General features: G+C 42.0%; 1 pseudogene; it reads left to right on the top strand.

The window, feature by feature from the left end:
- The first annotated feature begins 458 nt into the window (after positions 1-458).
- Positions 459-6,348, top strand: LOC136522778 (B3 domain-containing protein Os03g0619600-like; annotated as a pseudogene).
- Positions 6,349-6,726: the final 378 nt, after the last annotated feature.

Raw genomic sequence — 6,726 nt, 5'->3', positions numbered from 1 at the left:
TTGTAGATATAAAAATTATTTTCATTTAATTCCGCAAAAAAAGATATGATTTTTCTAAGATATATTAATCATATCAAATCATATATTTTTTTGCGGAATTAAATGAAGATAATTTTTATATGAAAATTATAGATCTCGACGAGATCTACAACTTTCTAGTTTTGAGTTTTTTCATTTGAAGTCGTTAAGATGCTCAAAACAATTAATGACATATTTACACTTGAGGGTATTTTTAACTTTTCACACCTGCAGTTTGACGGCGTTAGAGTCCAAACTGACGGTAGTGGCATGAAGGGTATAAAAAATATTAAAACAGTGACACTGAAGACGAAGACAGCTAAACTTCTGCATGGCATTGCGATTTTTTTTTATGGCACGCGGGGAATTCCCCAAAATTAGCCGTTGCCCCTGCGTCATTCCGCCGCCCTCGGCCCCCGCCTCGGCGGTCTGATCGCCGTTGCCGCCGCGGAGCGGAGAGAGACAGCACGGGCGCGAAGGAGGCGATGACAGGAGAAAGCTGCGTCGCGGGGAGAGGCCAATACCGCTCGCCGCCGTTGCCCAGCTCGGAGAGTGCAGGGCAGAGGGCGCAAGCCGTGCATGCCGCCGGACGGCTCGCTGCTGAAATCCAGGTCCGAACCTACCCCGTCCGTGCTCTGATTCCACTCCCTCTCCTTCACGACGGCGGCGATCGATACCTCTGGGCTGGAAGCCATGGGCCGTGTCTGCATATATGGGCTGAGCTCGAGTCTGCAATTGTATTTGGAAGGGGCGTCCAGAATGAACAAACCTCCCCTTCCTGCCTTCCAAGCTCCGATCTCACCGCCCGCCAGTAGTTATCTAGGCTCGTGACAAGCTGGAATGCCGCCGCCGGCTGCATCGGCACAAATTTACGCCCTCCCCCGTCGCCCGGTTGGCCTGGAATGGAAGCAAAAACACCGCCGCGAGCGACGACGGCGGATGCACCCCCGCCTGCTGGAAGCCTGGAACAGGGCAGCAGGTGCAGGGAGCTCTAGGCCTCTAGCTACTCGTTTGCCTAATGTCAGGCATGGGTCATGTCTTACTCTGCTGCATAATTTCAGCCGCCCAGGGAATCTCCCAAAAGAATCTGAATACTGAAGCATCACTGCGTCTGCTGTTCTCACGTTGAAAGCATCCGACTCTGTATTTGCTACTCCGTACAAGTGAAGGGTTGCAGCTCTGAGAAAGCGATTCTGATGCGCTTACGCTTCAAAGTGGTAACCTTGGCATCTTAATTTCTTTCCAATATAGTATATATGAACATTTCATTTCTCCAAGTTTCTTTATGGTTTGAGCAACGGTAGCATTTCTGTACACCATTCTCAAGTACAGGAGAATATATTCTGTAACTATGAATTTAGTGTACTAGTGGTCTACTGCACTTGTGTATCTTTCAAGTTGCTAGCTTGAACAAGCCATGAAGCCTCTGCAGATTCCCTGTCATCTTTTACTGAAAACAGTATCGGGAGTTAGAATATACAGTGAAATGTCGTTCCTTGAAGTTCCTTCAAAAGAGACATGATTGCCTGTGCATTTGGTAGATGCCTGGTTTGTCAAAGATGCTTCATGATGCACCGTGTGTATCCATCCAACGGTTCTATTCGCAAATAAGGCAAAAATGATGAAGGTAGGCTTGTGACAATGTGGCTATATATAACCGGTAGCCTTGCAGTTCTCTGCACTGCATACTACTCTCCTCTCCGGTGCAGCTTCTCTGCAAAGGTGAGGCCATTTTCCCTTTCTATTGAGCGGTAAGAAAGTATGAGATCCAAGAGCTGCTTTCATTTCTTCATCTGTATTTGCATGGTACTTTTAGTTCATTATATGGCTACTATTCATTGATAATGGCACAGCGTACCATTTCTTTTCATTTTGTTTTTGGTGAGGGAATTTCTTTGTAGGTTGTACTGCATATTATACTTAGGATCCTAGATTACAGCATGTTACGGTAATGCAATTTTTCATATGTTTTCTTGAACTTGAATGAAGCATAAGCAAGAATGCTCCACTGTAGAATTGTAGGTTCAGTAAACTGAAGTAGCACACTCTCTCACTAGCTCACATAATGATTTCAAAGAAGTAAGGAGTAAATTAACAAGAAACTCATCTTTAAGGAGCCAAACTACCTATTTTATGAGATTGTTTTGCTTGCTGTACACTACAGAGTTACTTTTTTTCTTATTGAAAGTTGCATCTGAATTATCTTTTAAAAATGCAAAAATCAGTTGCCATGGCTGGGAGTGGTGCATCCTGGATCCAGAAACCTTGTGATGCTTGCAAAAGATACTTGGACCATTTGGATGAAAAGAATCAAAATGTCAGATCCTTCCTCAGACCCATGACTGCTAGTTCTAAACATAGCATGGTAAGCCTTCACAAGTTTGCTATCCTTCCTTGCTCGTGTTCCTGCATACATTGTATTTTTCCATTTTGAAGTGACATGATTGGCGCGTCGGAATTAGCGAACGTATACTTCATTTTGTACTTTGGTATCCTTGATTCGAGGTAGCCAAAACTGCTAACTGAATATAATTCAAATCCAACTCGTCAAGTACTATAGCGTTTCTTTGACATGTCCGAGCTTAACACAAAAGCAGAATGAACATGTATATCATACTACCTGAGGAAAGCTTCAGCTTGCCCCTTTGTAAGAGATTTAGTTCGTTCATGTATTTGAGCCTTCTCGCGTATACCATTGATCACTGCTGAATAAACTAAATACCATCTGCATTGATCCCTTACACATAGTTGCCTATCAAAATTTGTTTAGCTCTACAAACCTCTCATGGTTGGCAAATCCCGTCAGTCACAATAGTGTGTAATAATGCAATTATGCAAAGCGTATCAGGGATTTCTACCAGATTCCCCACAATGGCAGTAATTTTGTGCAGCACCAGCTTCTTTTGGACATTACTAATATATATTGATATTAGCTCCTGACGTTGCTCTGTTCCAGAATCGATCTTTACTAATGCTGAATTTGTATGTGAAATGCCACGCTAGTTTAAAACGTAAGCTGATGCATTTATGAAGCATTTTCTCACTGTAGAAAATGAGCACATCTTACTTTACATTATACATATACTGTTTTTTCTGGATGTTACTGGAATAGACTCAGTTTACATCAATACTTCTTGCACTTGTTACTATAGGTCGTGCCGAAGAGATTTTTGAAGAATTTTGCTGGAAAGTTGTCAGGAATCATCAAGTTAGAGTCCCCTAATCGTGGTTTATATGATGTTGAAGTTACAGAGCACTGTAACAATGTAGTGTTCCGACATGGATGGGGGCAATTTGTTGAGTCCCATCACATAAAAGAAAATGATTACTTGCTGTTCCGTCACGTTGAGAGATCTTGTTTTGAGGTTTTGATCTTTGATTCTGATGGCTGTGAGAAAGTGTTTCCTTGTGCTGGCATAAGAAGTGTAGATTATGTTGATATCTCAAGAAGCTCTCATCATGAGACCACAGAATCATCAGCAAGTGAAAGATTTGTTAGGTGACAGAAAGGTAGTTCCTGTCATCATGGGAAGATTGCAAAAATGGTTGCAGCATTCTCATCATCTGAGGAGTCTGGTTAATGTTAATTAGGTTACTTACACATTTGAGTTGAATTTTATGATACTTATTCTCTAATCTTCTGCAAAACTTTGTACAGGAGAAGATATTTCATCTGAAAACAAATCTTCTGAGTCGGATGATCTTCAGACACCTCTGAGGCAACATTATGTTTTGTCACGAAGAAACTACCTATCTGAAGCACAAGAGGAGAGAGTAATTGCGCTTATCCAGGAAATTCAACCTGGAAGCACTGCTTTTGTAGCAGTCATGAGGAAGAGCCATGTTCAACCACCTTGTCCTTATCTGGTAAGATCACAACTCATCCTGTTCAGTGGCAACTCACTTATCTCAATAATAACTTTTTGTTGATAGCTGATTTTGTATTACTGAGCATTTATCTTCCTGATATAAGAGGAATTTGGCCATCTTCAAGTTCTCAGGAACCTTCTGAACACCTGTTAAACAAATGATTTTGCCATGTACAAGTACAATGCATACAATACGCTAGCTGTACAATAGACAATACGCTAGCTGCACAATAATCCTAATAGATTTTTGTTTCTGTTCTTTGACAATTGAAACTGTATTCTTGGTTGCCTGTCAAGAGCCTCACATCTTGCTCCATATATAATCAGGTTATTTCTAAGGGATACGCACTTGCACATTTTCCACGTAAAAGCACGAATGTGACTCTTCAGAGGCCAGGAAAGAGCAAGAAATGGCACCCCAAATTCTACAAAAGAAAAGATGCGCAAATGTACATGCTCAAGGGGCAGTGGATGGACTTTGTCCGTGACAATCATGTGCAGGAGGGAGATATCTGCCTGTTTTTACCGACAATGGCTGGGAGAAGATCCACATTTACAGTCTATTTAATTCAGGCAACATCAACTTGTTCTAGGGGTGGATCTGGTAAGAGGGGAAGCTTAAGCCGTCGAAAGGAAACAGCAAAGAAGGCTGCAACATCTTCACTGTATGAGGAATCAGGTTAAATTGTTGAGCCATTTGTATTTTCACACCATACTTCTTTTATTGTTGTCGCTTTTACAATTTAATATAATATCTTAGCAGGAGAAGATAGTCTATCTGGCTACGAATCTATCCAGTCAGATCATGTCAAGGCATTCTCAGAGTGTAATTATGTCTTATCGGCACGGTGCCACCTGACTGCAGAACAAGAGGAGAAAATAGTTGCTCTTGTCAAGAAAGTTCAACCAGAAATTCCTTTCCTGGTGATTCAAATGAAGAGCAATGTCAACCATCTTAGATCTGATCTGGTAATATGCACTGGTCTTTTTCTGTGTAGTGGGTTACTCTATGCCAATTGAAGTGGTCTCTTCTTTACATGTTTATAGTAATTCAGCGAAAACCATTATCGGTTGTGTCAAGTTGCATTCGAGGTTTAGGTATTGTAAAGTAAACAAGGATATGTTCAAGTTCTTATTGAACTTTGAAACATTACATTTTTTCACTTGTCACTACATCAGCATTATCATTTTCTTTATTTTCAGTTGAACGAACGGATCGAGTTTATTGCTAGATCAGCCTTTCGTTTAAATCTTTACAAATCGTTTCCCTATCTGTTAGGTCATTTGTAAGGGTTATGCAGCACAGCACTTTCCTCAAGAAAGCCAATCCATCAACTTGAACGCCCAGAAGGGAAAAAGTGGCGTTCCAGGCTCCATGTTAGACCTGATGGACATGGATACATGCTAACTATGCGATGGCAAAACTTCGTCCGTGATAACCATTTGCAGAAGGATGATATATGCCTGTTTCAACCGATGCCAAGTGAAAAAGGTTTCAGAGTGATGCTCCATCTGCTTCGTGATCGAAGCACTCGTTCCTCTTCCTCGGATGGGCATGCTCATGGCTTACACAGCCATATAAAAAGAGGAGTGACATCAACTGCACATGTTCATGAGAAATCAGGCAGTATGGACACTTTCCACTGTTATGGTCTAGCATGTAACATATTTTGTTTTGCATCTTTTTGTTCTGTTTGATGATGATGAAAGATGTGAAATCCTTTTTGCAGGTGAGAATTCTGGATTGTTGGACCTGCATAAGCGTTGAGCTGTGCAGCAAGGGCATCAAGTTTTGATTGAGTGTGGGGGGCCTTCTAGTTCTAAGCCTCCTCTCTATGTGGTACTGGGCGGCACCTGTTTAACTCCAGCACAGGACAATGTAGTGCAAGAGAAACCCATGGCCGGCCATCACGGCTGAAGTGTCCATTTTTGTGGCGACCATGAATAAGAAAATTCTTGGCTACAACAACGAAGCTTTCATCCTAGTAAGTCCAAATGCTTCAAGTATATGCATACACATAAACCCGAGTTTTAGTTCTATAGACAGTACATAAGGTATTGGTTGAGCTTATTACTCTTTGTACCTGTAATGTAATACAGGACTTCAGCGATGCCGCTGAGTATCTTCCAGACGGAAAGCAAGTTCTGACTCTCCGTCTGCAGGGGCATGGCAGGGCGTGGCGCACAAACTTGCACAACCGGCTGATGCTTGCCACCGGAGAATGGCGTGAGTTTGCCCGCGACAGCGGCCTGAAGGACGGGGACATCTGCCTGTTCGAGCCGATGAAGAACGAGAGGCTTGCCATGCTGGTGCATATCATTCGCAGCCAGCAGTACTCTTAACTAGCTGTCATTCTGCTCATGGACTCAACTTATGGTACCTTTTGGCGACCTGAAGAAAAATCGTTAGTGTGGACTGGTAGATGACTGAGGGGCTGCCCTACAGTCACTACTGCTAAAAAATAAAGTTAGGTGATGCTCTGTTAGTGTGATCAAGTACTTCGAAGTAAACTCCTGCTCATGAATAATCTTGTGCGTTGTATCACCGGATCTGTGCTTTTGTGCAGGAGTAAGATGTTTAGTAGAGTTCTCTCGTGTTGAACTATATGATGTCCCGTGGCTTGGTAAGAGATTACATCAATTTTAGTCATCACAGCATGCGCCGATTGCCAAATGCCATCCCCTCACTTATGAAACAAGCTCCATGTTAGTCCTCTTGAGGCACATTAAAAAGAGAAATTCTCACAAAAAAATATCTGACCATTGACAATGATATTAGTCGGTCTAAAATCTAGTTATCCACCTCTACTATTGGAAAAAAATATTGACACAATGCAAA

Source organism: Miscanthus floridulus, chromosome 2 (assembly GCF_019320115.1).
Source record: "Miscanthus floridulus cultivar M001 chromosome 2, ASM1932011v1, whole genome shotgun sequence".
NCBI classification, from domain to species: Eukaryota; Viridiplantae; Streptophyta; class Magnoliopsida; order Poales; family Poaceae; genus Miscanthus; species Miscanthus floridulus.
The sequence above is the reverse complement of the archived record's forward strand: the minus strand, read 5'-3'. Positions and strand labels throughout refer to the sequence as shown.